Source organism: Rousettus aegyptiacus, unplaced genomic scaffold, assembly GCF_014176215.1.
Source record: "Rousettus aegyptiacus isolate mRouAeg1 unplaced genomic scaffold, mRouAeg1.p scaffold_m13_p_10, whole genome shotgun sequence".
In the NCBI taxonomy this organism is placed as follows: domain Eukaryota; kingdom Metazoa; phylum Chordata; class Mammalia; order Chiroptera; family Pteropodidae; genus Rousettus; species Rousettus aegyptiacus.
In genome coordinates, this window is record NW_023416285.1 from 40,974,917 (window position 1) to 40,996,540 (window position 21,624).

General features: G+C 33.7%; 1 pseudogene; it reads right to left on the reverse strand.

The window, feature by feature from the left end:
* Window positions 1–1,473: 1,473 nt before the first annotated feature.
* On the reverse strand, window positions 1,474–1,780 carry LOC107518953 (annotated as a pseudogene).
* Window positions 1,781–21,624: the final 19,844 nt, after the last annotated feature.

Below are 21,624 nucleotides of genomic sequence, written 5' to 3' on the forward strand. Positions count from 1 at the left end.
AAAATTGAGCCGACCAAATGGAGGAAAGGATCAGTGATATCAAAGACAGAAATCTAGAAATGAATCAGAAGGAAGAAGAGAGAAACTGAAGAATGAAAAACAGTGAAAGAAAAATATAAGAACTAGCTGATACCATCAGGAGAGGAAACATAAAAAATAATGAGCATTCTGAAAGGGGAGGAAAAGGAGCAGGGACTAGAAAGCGTTTTCAGACAAATAGTGGATGAGAATTTCCTAAATCTAAGGAATGAGCTGGAGATTGGAATTAAAGAAGTCAACAGAACACCCAATTATCTCAACCCAAAAGGCCTTCACTGAGACACATTGTATTTAAGTCATCAAAAATCAGCAACAAAGAATTCCCAAAGCAGCAAGGGAGAAGAAAATGGTAACGTATAAAGATAAACCCCTTAGATTATCCTACCACTTCTCAGCGCAAACGTTACAAGCCAGAAAGGAATGGAATCAAATATTTAAACTACTAAGTGAAAGGAACTACCAGCCTAGGTATGAAGGAGAAATTAAGACCTTTTCAGACATACAAAAATTGACAGAATTCTCCATTATGAGGCCTGCACTACAGGAAACACTTAAAGGGGTCAGCTCACCTAAAACTAAATAACATCAACAACAACAACAAAAAAACATGATTAGCAATAAAGTGACTATCAGGCAAATAGAAACAGAGGAATACATTTTATTAGTTGATTTGAGGATAAATAGACAGACTTTTCATTGTGTACACAATTCTTAACATATATACCAAAAAGCTAAAAAATCATGTATATGTGATTCTTTTCTAAACAATTATTCCAATGACTTTCCAGCTTAAAATTTGAAGGCTAATTTTAATAGAATATCAAATACTAGTATCTTCAAATGCGGGTACACTGTTATTCGAAAGTCCTACTAATTCACAATTTAATATCATATACATTACATAATCAAAATTTCAATCTTACACAGCACATAGACAAAGCTACTAGGAAAACTGAATGACCACCACCAAAGATGCTACAGAGTACACATTTTGACAGGGAGAGCCAAAAACAAGGAGTGGTTTTCCTTAGAAAACAGTTCTACCAAAAACATGGGAGTAGAAAGCATTTAAAATGTTCAAGACATATTAAATGCATGACTGACTCCAAATTGCCATTTAGTATGCTTTATATTCTAGGATCTAAAAACTATACCCATCTAGGGAAAGTTACACCGAAGACAATCAAAGCCTCCCATATTCAATATTCCACTATTTTCTGGTTGTATAAAAAAATAACCAACAAATGATTTCACCTCTTAAAAAACAACAACAACCATTTACACTGAAAAAAATGGGATGAAATGGAATTATCTCCTTAAAAAATGTTTCTAGAGCTATTAAAACCTTTGCATTCACAACATAGTTGATAAAAATGTTTCTCGGATTGTACAAGAAGCAGGATGGGGACCACCGATAAGACGTGGTGTATGGTATTAGTCAGACTTGGCTTCTTTCTATCCTGCTTCTTTAGAGGCTGGACTCTCTTCGTTTCTAGTTCCCCAGTTTTCTGCAGTTAAGTCTTCTTTAGTTTCTCGGTTAGCCACCTCCACCTGTTTTTCCCTTTGCTCCCCTTTCCCTTTTAGTTTGCACTTTTTTGTCTGCAGATTCATCCTTTCCTGCCACCTTTTATGGCTTCGTTTCCACTTTTGCAGGAGCAGGATTAGCTGACCACTTGGCGTGCCTCTTCTTGGGCTGCCCCTTAGCGGCACCCTCGGGGGAGCTGATTTTCCTCTTGGTCATGGCAGGCGCAGGGTCGGCGGGGAGGATGGAGGTGCCGGAGCAGCGTGCCTGGTGCCTGTGGGCCGCCACACACCTGCAAAGCTGGGCTGCTTGGCAGCTGCGGTTCCTCCCGCCGCTAGAGCTGCTGGGCGACATATTTTCTCAAGGCCTTCAAAAGTATCTCTTGAACTTAAAGAACTAGTTCTTCTCCGGATCTTTCTAGATAGTGAAGAATATTATACGAGGAAAAATTATACATTTTTATATGACAGATATGAGCATTTATAGACTAGACACTAAGTTAATATACATGAAAGTGATTTGTCATTGGTTTGGTCCATGAAGAGAGAGATTCCAATGAACTTTCTAGAAGAGGACAAGATTTACAAATTGAAAAATTGTTTTCTGTTGTTCTCGGCATTTATCAAAAAAGACGAAACAGTATAAACTCATGAAAAAGGCTTTACGAAATCTAACCTTTAGATCTCTTTCTAGATGTGTATTTTGCGTATTTATGACATTTTAAAAATATTTTTTAAAATTTCCAGTGACAAGAGAAAGGCAAAATGAGAAAGTACTACTATTAAAAATGACTTAAATAAGATTCTGTCTGAAGGATGGGTCGCCTAACCTCCCAAACTCTTCAAATCCTTGACTTTAGGGTTAAACATTTAAAGTATTAAATGATCCACTCATCACCTGTAAATGTAAATGTAACTTAGATCTCCTTTACCAACTGCCTTTGTGTTACAGCTGGCTTCTTTTGCCTTATAGTCCAACCAAGTTAGCAGTTTGCCCTCCTTCCCTCTAAATGTTACTTGAGGAACGCAGGAATAAGTGGAGCAAACAATGAACGCTAGAGTTGAAGCTAAAGCAAGCAATTTGCTTACAAAAAGACAAAGCGTTACAATTTGCAGTGCTCTGTTATAGCTCAATAAAAGCATCTGATGAAAGCTCTGGTTAACAATGCTCTCTACTGGCCTTGAATTTAGAGACAAAAGAGTGTCTAATGGTTCTTGTAATTTGGAAATGAGTAAATTATCGGCTGAAGCCTAGATTGGTAAATAACACTCCTGTCCACCCTCTTTACCCTTCTGTAAGCCCGCAGGGATCTATGGAAGGACATTGGCTCTGTGACTAAATGTCCTAATCTCCATTCTTTGGGATTTCAGCTGTTGCTCCAGGGTATAGTCCACCCTAATGAAATTCAAAGAACCTAGGGAAGCAACACTGGCTAAGAAAGATCACCTACCACGCTTTTGGTGACCGCCCTGAGTAACAGCTGTACCACTAACATCTCTACATGAGCAAAGGGCTTTTCACGTGTCCTTGCCCCTTCATCACAGAGAAGAATTTACAAATCGTGAGAGGAAAAAGTATGACTTTTAAAACCCTATAATCTTTCCTATAAAAGTCAACAGATGTCAAAACTTTTTTTAAAAGAACTCTAATTTTCCAGAAATGCAGGTCAAGAAACATCAGGGCAATTTTATCTTAGGAAAGAGATCTTTGAATTTAGAGTGAAAATAAATTGCTGTCTCCATGTCCTGGATTTATATGCAAAGTTATTACATGGGTGAGAATCTATTCAGTGGCCTGTGCTCATTTTCACTCCAGAACACTTGAAAAATAAAATATTATATCCCCAAGAGTAGTAGCACTGTCTCCCTATGAAAGTCTTCCTTTAATAAGGATTCCTCTTCCCCTTTCTTTTTTAGAAGGTTAAATCAGAACCATCAATAAAAGCATGATAGGCAGAGGTATTGTTGTGGTGTGCTCAAATCTAAGACCCCTGGAGCCAATTGAGATGAATTGTGAGCCTTTATTAGCTGGCCAGGGTTAGAGGAGATCAGACTCGACCTTCCAGAAGGGATAGCTTAAAAAGCCCCAAAACCCCCTCCAGCAAGCAAGCAGGTTCACAGAAGCAGAGGCTGGCCATTAACACATCTTTACGCAGGATAACTACACCCTTAACATTAGCATATCTTTGCACAGAATGTCTCCTAGAACTATACCCTGTTTAATATTTAACAATGGAAGCAGAACTTGGCCATTTGAAAATTTTCCACCCTTAACAGTATGTATACTACAGTTTAAAATTACCACTAGTTTAGAATTGCTACTTGGTGCTTTACTGCCTATTACGTAGTCGGTGCTCAACAAATAGATGTTAAATGACTTGGTGAGTTTTCTTTTCTTCTCCATACTCAAATATCTCCTTTCATGGCACCACTTTGAGCAACATATTTCAAGCATGTTCTTCAAGCTCTGAGAGTAGCCTGCTTTTAAGAAACTGCCTCCTGGAGAATTAACCTAAGATGAAAAACTGGAAAAACATATATATATATATATTTTACTTTGGTGAAGAATGGCTAAGAATGTAGCAAACAAGGTAAAAACACATAACTAATGAGCATTGGTTCCATGAAAAGCCATGTATGTATAACCTGTGCAAATTACGCCAGCAGTGTCTCTCATGAAATTTCCTTACAAATAAAGGGGACGTTTTGGAGGTGAATTTTAATCCTTAAAAATCTTTATTCACAAATGCTTTCTCCCTCCCTCTTGCCCTCTGACTGACCTACATCATTGTGATTTTTTTTCCCCAATGACAGCACGCTGTTCAGGAAACTGCAGCAAACTGTAGAAAACTAGGGGCCACTGCGTATGTGTTTGCAGTAGACTGCAGTAACTGAGAAGAGATCTATAAGTCTGTAAACCAGGTGAGACTTCAGGATACAAGTTTCTAAGTGATTTTTGTACTCACTGCCACTGACGTGGAAAATGAAAATGTTCTTTATGACTGCCTGATTTAAATTAGATTTGTAGCCTTTGCTAACTAGGTAGTTGTGTGAACAAGGAAAAACATACTTTTTCCTTCCATACAATCCAGTCAACTCTGCCTATTATTATTGTTTCATATTATTAATCAATTTCATTCTGATCAGAAACTTGAGTGCTTCGGCAGCTCATATACTAAAACTGATTAGAAGCTTGAGGAATGGTATAGAGAAAAAAAATCTATCACCAGGTAAAAGGATCACTTTCTAGTTTTATTTCACTCTGTTACTATTCCAATATTTTTTTTTCCTTTTATTGCCTTTGTGGGATTTAATTTATGTTGATGCTAATGTAGTCCTCTATAGAAAATATAATATGAAAAATTATTGTAAAAATCTTAAAAGGATAAATATCAACTACAATGAACCAAGCACTTTGATAAACTACTGAATTCTTTAATCACTACAATAACCATGTTAACCTTGACAGATAAGCAAATTGAAGCTCAGCGAGGTTAAGTTAAACCAGTCAAGTAGCTAGTATGTGGTGGAACAGGACTGCTCAATCAGTAAGTCAAAAATGTTTGGTGAGAATTTATATATCAATTAATCAACACAAATTTAATTTCATTTTATTGATGAGCTTTAAAAATCCATGATGTTCTGGGTACTGAAATTTAGATGTTAAAAAAATTAAAAACAGTTTACTAGCTTTATGACAGTGTTTCCTTTACATCTACTATTTGGGCTAAAGCTCTTTCCTGCCTAAACTCTGAGAAATGTCATCAAATAGAATAAAGAATCTAATTTTTGCATGATATCAGCCCCAAAACTTTGAGTTTCTATAACACACTCAATGAATATGTTCTTTCCGTTTCAAAAGGTAAAGAAAGAGGTGGGTAATGTAACCATTGTGGTGAATAATGCTGGGATATTATATCCAGCCGATCTTAGTACCAAGGATGAAGAGGTTACTAAAACATTTAAGGTCAACATCCTAGGTCATTTTTGGGTGAGTATGAGCCAGAAACATTTCTTATCTGTTCATATCTAATACCCCCTCTTAAGGTACATGACATTCATAATTGAGTTCATATTTTTCTGGGTGGAGACTGGCTAGATCTTTACCTTACATCAAGATTTATCAAACTAGTTTGAGTGGAAGAGTCTCTGACAGAAGGGCACAGAGTTCTAGGGAAAAAAACTCACCAGAATATAGGCTAGTCTGTCTTATCCACCAGTATCTAACACAAAGCCTGGCATGTATCAGGGGCTCAAAAAAATATTTATTGGAGTTTGCTAAGGGTTGTCAGTATCCATTGTTTTAGTGCTTTGGAGGAAATACATGTAGTGTACATTCATTTATGAATGTATATGTATGTATACATACATTCATGTCATGGAATTTTAGAACTGAAAGGATAATAGAAATCATTGCTGGGATATATACAGGGGTTGAGGACTCTTTTGGGTGGGACTTTGAGACCAGCTCTAGATCCATATTGGAACTGAGAAAGACCTATTACAATTGGCTAGTTTTATGAGAGACTGAAGTATTCCTATGTAGAAAGCATTTATGTAAATTAATCTATCAGTGCCTCAATATTAGTATAGAACCTAGGACAAAACTGGATCCTGAGAGAAGAAAAAAAGAGATGTTTCCCACCATCTTTCCCAGCCCCTCATACATGCTAGTGAGAACTAATTATTATACCTACCAAACTACATGGAGACTTCATATATTAGTTATCTATAGTGGCATAACAAATTATACCAAAACTTAGTGGCTTAAAGCAACACAATAAGTGTTCATTTTCATCTTATAATTTCTGTGGGTTGAGAATATTGGAGATGGCTTGGTTTGGCAGTTCTGTCTCTTTGAATTTTCTTAGGGTCCATAGGGTGGATTTATAAAATTCTCATAAAATATTATTGATATTTCTCATAAAATAGTAAAGCTTTTTGGAGATTAAGACTGTTTGTTTCCTATAACATCAATGTGTAATACACATTTAGATACTAAATCTAATCATGATGCACAATGATTGTGTGTCAGTACAAAACTCTTAGCTTGTTCTACACAACTGTCTTGTCTAATCACAGGATTTCAGCTCTTCTCATTAGAATGATAAAGCCCCAAGCTCCCCAAAATTACATGATACAAGATTACCATGAGGATTTTTTTTTTTCAGTTCTGAAAACTCTGAATTTTTTCCTTAATAATATTGTTAGATGACATATCCATAAAGGAGATATTTGATTCCCTTTGAGGGGAAGGAGTGGAAATATTAAGATGAATTATTAGCATTAATACCAGCTCAGACCAATATATTTTAATCTTTTTCATTTCTATCATTGTATAAAAGTAATATGAAACTTGGTACATATTTCATTGAAGAAATTATCTCAAATGCCATTTTGTCTTAAAAATAAAACTACTTGATTTGGGAACTTAACAACTATGTATTGTTTCTCTTCTTTCTGCAATGATCCTTGAGATCACAAAAACACTTCTTCCATCAATGATGAAGACAAATCATGGCCACATTGTCACAGTGGCTTCAGTGGGTGGCCATACAGGGATTCCTTATATTATTCCATATTGGTAAGTAGTATTTTCCAGCAGTGTTATATATTTTTATATTTTTTAAGTGTTTATTAGACCTCAAATTCCGATCCTCAAAGCAGAGTAATTAGGAATTAAAAAAGATTATCAAGTAGATTAACATAAAATAAACTTTTTTTAAAAAAGTGACTTCTAAAAACAATGAAACTGGCTTTATTTAAAATATTTTAAGATTTTTGAAAACTCCTCTGTAGAGCTATGAAAGAAAACAGTGACGGCAAACATGTTTCTATGATATCCTGGAATGAGTAGATGTTGATAGAGGAAACAGGGAACCCACAGACTAAGAAGCCAAACATACAGAAGTTATAATGAACATAAATCTATGCCATGGCCTGAATGCCCAAAATAAGCTAACCAGAGAGGCCCTTAGATCAAAACATTTTCCAGTGTGCTTGGAAAGTGTGTGTGTGTGTGTGTGTGTGTGTGTGTGTGTGTGTGTGTGTGAGAGAGAGAGAGAGAGAGAGAGAGATTGATTGAGGCTCTATCTGATATAAGAGATCTAGATAGCATACTCCAAGCTCTACCAAGGATATAGAGAGAAAGAGAAAGAGGTGGGGGACCTGAAGGATACACTATTTGCAAAATACCTTTTTCTTGTAAACTCCTCTAATGGCATCTTATTTTCTTACTTCTGCTTTACATCAGCCTCACAGAAAATTAACTCGTTAACATTTGGCCAGTTCTTTTTGTAACTGCCAACGCATGTGTATAACTGCGTGGATAGGTAGTTAGTTGATCTATTATTTACTAATACATTAATATAAATTCAAGGTTAAATTTAGTCATGGATCAGATTATTTCCAAAACTAAATGCAGTCATGGATATAGTTAAATTTCAACATAGATTACAGTGCCATGGCACACACACATAGTTGTTTCAGGGTGCCTCTACCATCTTAAAATACAAATAAGAATTTCACAGATTAAATTTTTGCTGTTGTTTTAATGTTTACAAATGTGGAAACCCAATGTAATAATAATATTCCCTTTTTTCTTCTCCCTTAAGAAAGCAGCCTTTAACTTTATTGTTTATTGTCGCCTGGGTCAAAAAATATTAACATTTATATAGATCCTTATAGATCATAAAGTTATACATATGCTATTTGATTTAATCTTCAAGTCAGCCTTATATTTTATCTGCATTTTAAATACCAGAAAATCAAAGGAAGAAGATAAAGCAATGTGCTGAAGGTTGCAAACAGACCCACACCATCTGAATTCTTTTGACTTTAGATCATCACAAAAAAATTAAGAAGCCAAAGTGTCAGGAGAGAAACTACCAACTCAGTTTCAAGAGAAAGAAGTGTGCAGAATCCCACGGAACTTTGTCCATACAAATATTAGTTATATAGCTCTTGTAAATATGTTTTTCCTGATTCACATTTCTCAAAATAAAAACAGTAATAAAAACTAATTAGAAAACAGTTTGAAGATTGAATAGAAAACCTTACATGAAGGGTGGAAAAGTGAGCAGTCCTGTTGTTATCACTGTTGATTAAGAAATTGATACATTCAGAATTCTGTGAGATCATATAAGAAAATGTAAATGAAAATGAAAGACCCAGTGGATGATTTAGGGGTTTGGCTTCTACTTGTGCTCAAACCAAATCAACATTGCCTTCTCACAGAAAGCTGAGAAATGTTTCATTTACTGTAGCAATGATGGCGGATAATTCTCTTACAGTTTCAGCAAATTTGCTGCTGTTGGCTTCCACACAGCTCTGACATTAGAACTTGAAGCCTTGGAAAAAAAATGGTATTAAAACCTCATGTCTCTGCCCAGTTTTTGTGAATGCCAGATTTACCAAAACCCAAGCACAAGGTGAGGTCAAAATGAAGTTAGAATGGGACCATAGCATGGGAAAATGATATGGAAAACATATAAGAAATTTTAGAGTGGGCCAACTGAGAAAATAAAAAAGAAAAGAAGAAAAATATTTTTTCTTATTAATGTTATTGTATTGCCTTTAAGTTTTTACTTTGAAATTAGATGAACAAAGATTGAAAAAACATATTAGGGCCTTGGCAGGAATGATCGGCTGCCAATGAATTAAGCAATTGGGTATTTGTGTTCAGGTGAAAGGTTCAACACACACTCAGTTGCGAGGGAGTGAGAGTAGGGGTGAGGCAGGTTGGAGAGGCATACAAGTGTTCTCTCCTGGAAACCATACTCCCAAAATGAATGTTACCTAACATCCTCCTCTCCTGCTTCACAAATTTGCCTCAAATTCTAGTATATATTCTGCTGCAAGTTAACAAAATATACTAAGCTCACAAATTTGAAGCCAGTTACTTATTGGAAGGGAATTAGTCCTAAATATATTGACTTAAAAGAGCTAATAAATTCCCTTTTAAGCTCAGCCTCATTTGAAGCTACTGACTCTGAAATTTTTAATGAGATGTGTTGTCTCTGGAGCTGTGTTCACTTCCTGGCGGTAGAGTCATTGACAGTGTTGTACCAGAGTACTTAACAAGTACACAAGATATAAGTAAATGCTATGGTAGAGTTGGAACTACTGGCTTTGTTTTTCTTAAAAGGAAATTCAGTCCAATAAATATCCTCTTGGTAAGCACTCGGGCTTAGAGTGTGGCAAGAATAGCAGGTCATCCAGTTGGGAAGGCACAATAGATGAGAAGAAGAAGGCTAAGATGGCCCTGGGCAGTATGGAGCTTAGAGATGACTCTCGGGGCAGACACAGGCAATGCTGAAGACTTGAGACTAGTCTCACCCAGATTTCCTTGGCAAAGGTGAAAATGTTCATATATTAATGTCAGGGTTGGCTCAGAGACTGGGTCAATGGAACTAAGCAGAAAAATCTGGCAGGGAGGAGGCAGAACCTAATAATTAGAAAAGTATTGATTTGTGTTACTTTCTGCTGGCTTACTCCACTCAATGCCATGGAAACTTCAATTGCATAATAATCTGTAGTAAATCACAGAATATCTCAGGGAAGGAAGTTATAACATTCACTGCTTTCTTAGCTCCTTTACACATTTTTATTCACTGGCCATTTAGTCCAGGCCTAGACATCTGAACTTTGGTGCAATACATTCAATCCCTTTATTTTTTAATTTCCTGTCATCTTGCACTCACCACACTGGGCTTGTGCTTATGAATACTTCTCAAGAATCCATGTACACAGTCTTCAGTATAAGCAAAGTCACACCTCCAGTTGTAACGTAATACTCCCTATGTACATCTCAACCCTCATTAAACTGCAGCCTAAGCAAGTCGGAGGTGAATCCCGAGGATTAAATGCCCTCAAAACAATCCAGCTTTATGGGATCCACCACAAGAAAGAAAGTATACCTAGCTAGAAAATTCCCTCCTTGTATCCAGCAAGCCCTGAGGAAAGATGTCAGATGTTTCCTTTCCATCCCATGATTAACCCCGCCCACTACTCTTCATTGCCTGTCTCTCTTCTACCATGTCATTTCATTCCACCACTTTTGATATTTTAACTGAGTTAGCATGAAACACACCTACTGAATGTGAAAGTGTAAGACTGTGATAACAAACAGCAACATGGCATTGGGGGCAGTAGGACGGCAGGTGGCATTTGTGCAGTGAATACAGAAACATTTAAAATCCTGATTTGGTGAAAAGATAAGTTAATTTTCCTGTCTTAGTTAATTCAAAAACAACAACGAAAATTTTTTTCTTTTTAATTACAGACTATGGCCTGTATTGGAGACAGAAGAAGTTGCAAGAAGCTTGATAAATGGAATACTCATCAATAAGAAAATGATTTTTGTCCCATTGTATATCGGAACCTCTCTAATACTAGAGAAGTAAGTACAAAAACACCTTAAATACTAAAACGCCAAAGAGCTAACACTATGAGGAGTATTTCAGTTGTGAAAGACTCCATGCCTGGGGAGAGAAGTTAAGTTTCCTCTGTTACGGCCTTACATAATCTGTAAAAAGAGAGTGATTCATTTTTCTCTATCACAGCTACCCTCTCCCCCCCAATCTTTCCCAGAGACTATTATAACTAAAGAAAAGATAGTTTAAAGAGAACACAAAATAGGGAAGTAGTTGAAAATAAAAAGTCTATTTTTAAAAAAGCCTCTTGGGGTTCTGATGGGGCTTGCATTAAATACATAGATCAATTGGGGGGAGAAATGACATGTTAACAATATTGGGTCTTCCAATCCAAGAACACAAAGAACATAATATGTCCTTCCTTTTTTTTCATTTTCTTCAATATCTCTACACAATATTTTGTAGTTTTAGTGTACAAGTCTTACACATCTTTTGTTAGGTTTATCCCAAAGTAGTTTGTTTTTGATGCTATCGCAAATGGCATTAAAAAAAAAAACTTTTTATTTTCATTGTTCCTTGCTAGTATTTATTTGATTTATATTTTGATCTTGTATTTAGCAATCTTGCTAAACTCACTTCTATTAGCTTTTTTTTGTAGATTTTAATAGGGTTTTGTTTTGTTTTTTTTTTTTACATAGATGATCATATTTTCTGCAAATAAAAACACATTTACTTCTTCCTTTCCAATCTTTATGGTCTGTTTTTTCTTTATGCCTTATTACACTGGTTAGAAAGAATCTCCTATGTAATGTCAGATAGAATTGGTGAAATCACACATCCAAGTGTTCTTCCTTATCTTAAGAGGAATATATTCAGTTTTTTTACAATTAAGTCTAATGCTAGCTGTACATTTTTTTCATAGATGCTCTCTATCAGGTTGAGGATTTTGTCAAATGTTTTTACTGAATATATTGAAAAGATCTTATGGTCTTTCCATTTAAGTTGGTTAAATGGTGAATTACACTGATTGATTTTAAAGACTAAACCAACCCTGCACTGTAATATTGTAATGTCTTTGTCTGATTTTCTATCAGAATGAGTTAGAAAGTATTCCCTCTTCTTTCTTCCAGAATAGCTTGTGTGAGATTGGTTTTATTTCTTTTTTAAAGAAATTTGGTGAAATTCATCAGTGAGGCTATCTGGTACTGCTGTTTTCTTTATGGGAAAGTTTGTAACTATAAATTTAATTTCTTTAACAGTTATAGAGCTATTCAGGCTACTAATTTATTTGGGTAATTTGTCTATTTTATCTAAGTTGTTGAACTTATAGGCACAAACTTGTTCATAATGTTTTCTTCCTGTATTTTTAATATTTTTAGAATCTCTCATTTCTGATATTGGTAATTTGTGTTTTCTCTCTTATTTTATTCTTACCAGTCTAGCTAGAGGCTTATCAATATATTGATCTTTTTAAAAAACTAGCATTTAGTTTAATTAAATTTTTCTCTATTTTTTTGTGTTCTATTTCATTAATTTGGGTTCTGATCTTTATTATTTCTTTTATTCTGGTTACGTTCATTTAATTTTTTTCTTTTTTTAGTTTATTAACATGGACATTTAGTTCATTGATTTTTTTTTTTCAAATAGCCATATGCTATATGCTATAAATATTCCCCTGTACTGTTTTAATTCTATCCCTCATATTTTGACATATGTTTTCATTTACATTTTGTTCAAAATACTTTCCAATTTCCCTTTTCTATCATGGGTTATTTAGAAATGCATTTTTTAGCTTCTAAATATTTGGAGATTTTATAGAGGTTTTTCTGCTACTGATTTCTAATTTAATTCCTTTGTATGACTTGAATATTTTAAATTTATTGAGACATGTTTAAGCTCAGAACATGATATATCTTAGTATGCATTTTATGTGCACCTAAAAAAAAAATGAGTATTTTCTGTTGTTGAGTGTTGTATAAATATCAGTTCAGGTTAAATTGGATGATAGTGTTGTTCAGGTTTTCTGTATCTTTATTGATTTTTTATTTATTCTTTTTATCAATTGTTGAGAGGAATCTTGAGTTCTCTAACTATAATTTTGAATTTGTCTATTTTTCTTTGTACTTCTGTCCATTTTGCTTCATATATTTTGAAACTCTGTTATTATGTGCATACACATTGGGATTATTATGTCCTCTAGATGAAATAACCTCATTTATCCCTGGTAATATACTTTGCTTTGAAATCTAATTTGTCTAATATTAATATAGCCACTCGGGCTTTTTAAAATTAATGTTATCTTAGTGTATCTTGTTTTATTCTTTTTCTCTTAACCTATTTATTTTCTTATATTTGAAATGTGTTTCTTGTAGGCAGCATATAGTTGGGTCTTTTTTTTCAATCCAATTTGACAATCTCTGCCTTTTAATTGAGGGTATTTAGACCGTTTGTATTTATGTGATTATATAGTAAGATTTCAAGCTAAATTTAAAGCTTACTATTTTTTTAAATTTATGTTTCCTTTTTTCTCTTCTTCTGCCATCTTTTGGGTTAATCATACTTAGGATTTTTTGCCTAATTAAATTTTTTATATTTCCATTTTATTTCCTTTATTGACTTAATAGCTGTAATTGGTTTTGTTTGTTTGTTTGTTTGTTTGTTTTAGTGATTATTTTAGGGTTCATAGCATGCACCTTTAAATTATCATATTTTACTTTTAAATGATATTATGCCATTTCACCCATGGCCCAAGAACTTTACAATGTATACTTCTATTTCTTCCCTCTCAGGCTTTACACTATTGTTGTCATATATTTTATTTTTATGTTACAAAATACACACTACATAGTTATTATTCTTGTTTAAACAGCCAGTTATCCTTTTAAAGAGATTCAAATAACAAGGAAAATTCTTAAATATTTACCTGTGTAGTTAACATTTCTGATGTTCTTTATTAATTTGTGTAGATCCAGCTCTCCATCTGGTATTATTTCTCTTCTTCCTAATGGACATCTTTTAACATTTTGGGAGGAAGTCTGCTGGTTATAAATTCTTCCACCTTTTATATCTTTAACAAATTCTTTATTTTTCCTTAGTTTTTGAAAAACATATTAAATGAATATGAAATTCTAGGTTGATATTTTTTTGTCTTTCAGTACTTAAATAATGTTCTCCACCACCTCAATGATCTCCATCCCAACTTTGCTGAAGGCTGTTCTAACTGAAGGAAAGACAGTTTTAAAAGAGGAACAATATAGTTGAGTGATTAAGAACAAAGGCTCCACTTAGGATCGAAAACCACTCTACCACTTACTAGTTTTTGACCATGGACAAGTAACTTAACCTCTATGACTTCAGATTTCTCACATTTATATAATTCTCATATTATATATATTATATATAAATATATATATATAATTTAAAATGGGGTTGGTAATCATACTGACTTTCTAAGTGTGCCATAAGAATAAAATAACATAATACAAGTAAAGTCCCTGCCATTGAAAAGGTACAGAATCAGATATTAAAGACTTAGGAAGCAGAACTTACATAGAATGGTAAGAAGAAATATGATTATTTATCTAGAAGAGATAATCACTCAGCCTTCTAAAGGAGAGCTTATAATAAATTATATCAATGCGACAATAGCTATTCTAACTTCATACCCCTTGGGCCTTTCTGAAAGAAATAAATGTAAACTATGCTAAAACAATTTAAGAATATTTAAGAATATTGGAACAGAACAATTTAAGAATATTGATAAACTGCATTGTTAATCCATATCAATATTCCATTTTAGCTTAAATAGACTAATTTAGGTTAATACAACCTCGACCTCAAAGCAAGATCATTTCAAGAGTTGACTAGATTAGTGTCTTGGTGCTCAGCACTGTAGCAAAGGAATTTAATGGGATTCCTACTCTCTTGTGGCTCAAAACAGTCATATTAATGTAGAAAAAAATCTAAAATCATAGCAGACTTGCTTATGACCAAAACGATAAATATAGTTATTCTATCAGAGAATAGGTGTCCTTGTACAATAAACAGGAGGCTTAAAATGTTTGGTGTTATTGTGAAGTTGTCATGGTGGTTTGTTACTCAACAACGGGGATTTATTGTTAATTTTTTCATTTAATTCCTTTTGCAGAAATAGACAGTTTATGAGCAGATACAATTACTAGCACAAAGGTTTTTTTTTATGAGTGTGGTTACAGAATTTGTTGCCTGCCTTTCTTTCATATGTCTACTCAAACCTTACCCGTCCTTGAATACAGAGTTGTCCTTTGAAGCTTTCCTTTACTATTCCAGCCCACATTAATCCTCCCTACATTTATAGCCCTTATTTAGAGATGCCTAGTATTTTTCAATTATGTGTCAGAATGGCCATCTTAGCCTCTAAGCTAAACAATAAGCTCCTCAAACATGGTAGTTGTTTTTAAAGTATTTTAGTCTACTTTATTATAGAGTGCATAATAGAGATTCGGTAAATAGGAGAGGTAGAGGGATGGATGGAATGGATTCTAGTGATGTCTCTGTGAACTCTTAGCATCAGGATTCATTGACAGTTTCAGAAATAAGCCCAGACCTTCAGTTAAGATCCTTACTCATAAGATTTTACTAATATAAAATGAGAAGATTAGAAGACTGGTATATATCAGTGCTTTCTTTATATTTGCATAATGTTTGAACTATGAGTACTAAAAAACACAAAAAGAGAGGGAGAAGTATATATGAAAGAAAACAGGAAGAACAGTGGAAAATTAAATGTAAACCAGATAATTCTTGGGTTATTTCAACTAATAACAAAAAAGAACTGTGGTGTCAAAGCTTTTAAATTAAAATTTTTAAATTTTTTTATACAGATTTCTTCCTGAACGTGCCTTGGCAGCTATAAATCATGTACGAAATGTTCAGTTTGAAGCAACAGTTGGCTACAAAACCAAAATGAAATGAATAAATGAGCTCCAGTCAGAACTGTATGTCCCTTAATTATGGGGATCTAAATTTAGAGTCAATGTTTCAAAACTTTATTTCACATTTTTCAATGCTGTTAATATTAAAAACATTGGTTTGGCATTAGCAGCAGTCAAAAGAACAAGACTAATTATTACCTGTCTTTTTACTTCTCAAGAATATTAATATAGTTTTAATACTCAGATCCATTTTATATTCCATATCTCTTAAAAACTTCTATTTTTCATAAACATACTTAAAAGGTAATTTTTCTTTGAGATATTTCATTTCTTCTCTGTTTAAAGGTGGACAAAGCTACCTCCTTAAGAGTACATATAAAGAGAATTTATTTACACAGGGAATATTTAAGACTGTCCCCAAAGTAGCCTTCTAATCAGTAGTGAGGCCACCAACAAGTACACAGCATGAACTAGTGATTAGAGGTCAAGTTTAAGCAGGCAGCTGCTTTCCAAAAGACAGACTTACTTCTATAATATTCAATGTTTGAAAGCTTTCTCTAGCCTCTCTCATTTTCATCAGACCCAAAGAGTGCAACAGTATTCTGGACTTTCTCTCTAAATTCTGTCCCTTGTAGAGCTCTTATGTCTACCAACTGTGGACCTTCCATGCTGTCTGCCCTTTTCATAATCTCTTTTTTTCTTTCTTTTCTTTTTGTTTCATAATCTCCTAAAATATTATAACATTACAATAGGTGACTCTTTTGAATCTTGGTATATCTGAAATTTTAACCCCATGATAACCTCTTTCTTTGTAGTTTATGCTTTCACATACCATTGATACCAGAGACATTTAGACATTTTTGAGCTTTGGAAATGAACTAGGCTGACTGCTTTCACATACCATTGATACCAGAGACATTTAGACATTTTTGAGCTTTGGAAATGAACTAGGCTGACTGAGAGATGAAAGAAAGAAAAATCTGACTTTCAGTACATCAAGACAAACTTTGTTTTCTGTGGTTTTCACATATATTATAGATTGCTTTTACTATCTTCCAGCTTTTATTAAAAACAAATCATTAATAAAAAGTTTCTTAAAAACAAATGATAAATATGTTGTTGTTCTTTTAAAAAAAATAACCTTTTGTAGTTATAAAAGAAAAGTGTTTTGGTTTCTAATCTCTGAGACTCTGAGTCCCCTGCAGGAAGCAAGGGTCTAGTTGGTAACAGCTATATCTTGCAGATATTAAGGGGAACATGGGTTTCTCTCAATGCTGACTTCTTTGACAAGTAGGAGTGTTAATTTATCAACTGAAACGTAATGAGTCCTTTTTATGTGTGACACTGAGCAAAGCACTATTGTTTTGAGACTCTTTTCCTTGATATTTTTGGTGATGATTTTTGTTCATGATATTCTTTTAATTCCTTGCCTTAAAACTAAGAACTTTCTGAGTGAAGCTTTAAAATGTATTATTTTAAAAGTATAATTACAAACCTTCAAAAGAGAAATATGTAAAGTAAAAATATAAGCCTACCCTTTGACACAATTTCATTTCCCAGAGGTCAGGCTGTTAATGTATAATCTCTCGATCTTTTTCAAATGAAAATACATACATATGACAAATACATTCTATTTTAATTGTGTTACATAAATAGGTTTATAACATACATTACATTCTGTAACTTGTTTTTTTTTAAGTTACCAATGTATCATGAATAGCATTTATTTCAATATACAGAATTTAACATCATCATTTTTCATGGGTAGGGTACACAGTACTAAATGGTACTATATTTAAACGCTCCCTTGGCATCAATATTTAGGATGTTTCCAGTTTTTCTCAGTTTGTTTGTTTGTTTGTTTACTTACTGAACAAACACTTATTGATTGTGGACACCAGTTCTAGGTCCAGGGGAAATATCTGTGAATAGGCGAACTCCTTGCTTCATTGGAGCTTACATTCTAGGAGATGGGAGAAGCAAGAAGCAGACTATAAATATTATGAGAGAATATATAAAATATTAGGGTCAGGAAAGAACTCTCTGCGAAAGCAATATTTGGGGGTAGAAATGTGTGTGAAGGCACAGCCCATAAAAATATCTAAGGAAAGTGCAAATTTGCTGATGAAGAAACAAACTTCTGTATGAAAGCCACTGACACCAGAGTGGAGGAGATAGTGGGCTGGGTTCTAGGTGATACACCAAGAGAAGCAGTCAGGGCCCAATTATGATTACTATGGGCCACACAGGCCACCGTAAGAAGTTTTTGTTTTTCTCTGAGTGTGAGAGGAAGCCATCTGAGGAATTTGAGTTGAGAACTGACCCAATCTATGTTTTAAAAAGACACTTCTCTGTTTGTAGAGAATTACAGTCAATTAGCAAATGAGAAAACAGACTAATTAATAGTGTAGAAGAAAGATGACAGTGACCCAGTAGAATGGTTACAGAAGTAATGATAAACATCTGCATAAAGCATATCTTTTTAAAACAGAACAAACAGCACTTGCTGATGGATTGATAATGGGGTAATGGAGAGAAGTCAAAGATGAATCCCAGGTTTTTGTCCCAAGAAACCTGGATAATGGAGTTGCCATTTACTGAATTGAGGAAAGACAAAGACCAAATAGGTTTTGAAAGGACAGTACTTGGGAATCAGAAAGGAAAAAATCAAGAGTGTGATTTTGACATGTTAATTGGAGGTACCTTTTAGATGACTAAATGGAAAAACAATAAATGTGCTTTTATATACATATTTACAAATTTATGCAAATATTTAATAAAATAAATTATTAAATATAGAAATGATAAACCAGATGCAAAGGTCATTAAATTTTGGAGAAATCCTTCCAAGTTATCATCCAAAAAATATTTATAATGATTCTACTCTGGTGGAAGATTTCCATATTGCTCTGAATTCGTACTTTCTGTGCAGAATGAAAATTTCATCTTGTTTCTTTGGCACATGAAATAAAAAGACTAATATTTTTTCTTATAATTCTTCAATATTCAGTGTTTCCCATTACACAATGTGTAACTAATGAGGCCATTTTATTTATCTAACTAGGCGAGCAAAATATTTACATAGAGATTTGTGACTATGAAATCCTGACACTGTTCTTTAGTTTAAAACATCCTCAAACATATTTTGTTTTAGTTTTACTCTATTGGGCAATTACCATACACAGACAACTACAAAATATTCTATTTTTATACACATACTAACAATAAAAACCTCTTAAAATGAATCTCAGTGTTAAATGCAAAGGAGAAAGTTTTCCTTTTTAATTTAATTTTTGTTTTTAATCCTTCGTGAGTGAAACTCAGAAATGATTGGAATCACAAATATCGAGCTCTCTTTGCCCATTTTTCCTGCATATTTGAGCATAGACCTCTTCCTTATAAGTTCTAGCTGAGTTTCTAAATGTTTTACTATGACCACCTCCATCTTATAATTCTCTCCAAGAGTTTTATCAAAATCTCAGGGCTACTTATAAGGCGTGCAAGGCCCAGAAAATATTTCTTGTGGGGCTTCTGTTTGTATAAATAAATTGATTTTAAAATGTGTTCTAAAATTCATAGATCCATGTGCATTATAGAGATTTAGAATAATGGGAAGATTTATTTATTATTGCCCAATCAGAGCACGTAAAGATTCTTCTTGGTATCCAGGTACCATCTCTTCTTGTTTGGTCCAGGAATAATTTTTTTTTTCTTTATGATCAAATGAGCCATTTCTTGATAATTCTATATTTTTTTTATCAAAAGAAAAGGTAACAATACTGTCATTACTCATGAAGTCTTGGTGCTTGTAACATATCGATATTGAAATAATATGAGTCATTTGACTCTACAATACTTTACTACCATTTATTTAGGCACATCATCACTCTGGACTCCATCCATTGTGCTACCTATAAATATTGGCTTCTAGTCACTCAAAGATTATTTTGGTCCTTCTTTGATAATAACCACAAATTCAAATCTGACTCAGAATGTGCAGGAAAATATGAATAATTTGTTTTCTGGTCATGTACAATTTATCATTTAGGATGTTATAAAATTAACATAGAAGAAATCTTCCAACTATGTTTTATCTTGAACTCTTTAGTCCAAAATTGTATTCCTAGATGTGGTTTTATTCACTACTGACTGAACCTTGCCTTTCATATACCACCACTAGCAGGGAGAGAATTGTGGGTATAACGAAATGAGCATTCCCACTCAAACAAGGAATATCTGTTCTTCATCTAGGAGAGCTTAACACCAATCATGGAGAACATAGCATCACCACATCAGTCAGAAGGGCCCATTGGTGTCATAGAGCAATAATCTTGAAAGCCCTTGGAAGAGATAGGTACGGTTTAGGGGGAGAGTGAAGTGGGTAAAAGGGATCAAATATACGGTAGCTGAAGGAAACTGACTGTGGGTGGTAAGCACAGTAGAATATACAGGTGTCAAATGATAATGTACACCTGAAAATTATATAATTGTATTAACCAATGTTACCTTAATAAATTTAATTTAAAAAAAGAGAGAGAGAGAGAGATAGGTACAGCCACTCCCTGATTGACCAATGATATAAAACCTGTAAAGGGGTTGGGGTGACTGCCCTAAATATTCCTCTCCTAAAAACCCTATCTCCAAATATCATCACATTGAATGTTAGCTTTTAACATATGTACTTTGGAGGGACATAAAAAGTCTATAATAGGCATCTATTATAGTAACAGTAATCACAGTCAAATTATGAATAAGCACACCCTGACTTGCTTAGAATGCAAACACTTCTCAAACTAGCTTTAGAAATCCAGTATGCTGTTAGATAATATTTATAAATTCACAAGCACAAAAAACAAAATCATTTACCTATTAGATGCCAATAATTATCCATTTATTTCCATAAAGACTTTGTTACTTTTAAATGTGAAGCTAATTGTATAAATTAAGACTTAAATATTCCCAGACAACAACTCAAAACCTAAATTGCCTATTCCAATATCTAATTCTAATAAATAGGAATTTTTTCTTTTGGTTTTGCAACACTTCTTATGATGGCTCTTTACTCATATTTTAGTTCATACTTTGTCCAATTATTTCGGTGCATTTAGTCCCCTGCTTCTCTTCCATGATCCTCATTCTCTTTTCAGCTTCCCTCTTCCAAGCTCCTACCCACACTCCAATATGGTGTGGAAACATATCCTATTTTTCAATTACTGAAACTCCTCTACTACCTATCTAGAAGTAAAAAAATTCAATGTTGAGTTCAATTTGGAATGATACGATTTAAGTATTTACAACGATATTTAGTTCTACCTTATAATCAAATAATCTTGCAAATTTAAGTGTTCTTTTTTACCTTAGTGAACTCAAGATAGGTAATATTCAAGATAAACAGACTACACCAACTTTTAGATTTCTATTAATCCAAACAAGGCTTTTTTCATAATTCATACAAGAAAAGTTATCCATTCAGCATGAATTTTATTAAACAATTTTCATAGGAAACATGATACTTGGCTGTAGAAAAATTGGAGATGTGATCTGTGTTTTAAAGAAGATTACGACAGAGCAGGGGACAAAGCATATTGTAAATAACTGCTCACTGAAATAAAAATGGAATTAGTGCCCTTGAAGTTACTAACAAAGTGTTATGTAAATAGAGAGCATGATTAATCTTGGATGGGAAGGAAAGTCTTTACTGAGGAGATGTAATTTAAGGTATTAGAGTGAAGGAGGTACAGGAACATTCCAAGAGAGAAGGAGAGTGAAAGTATATG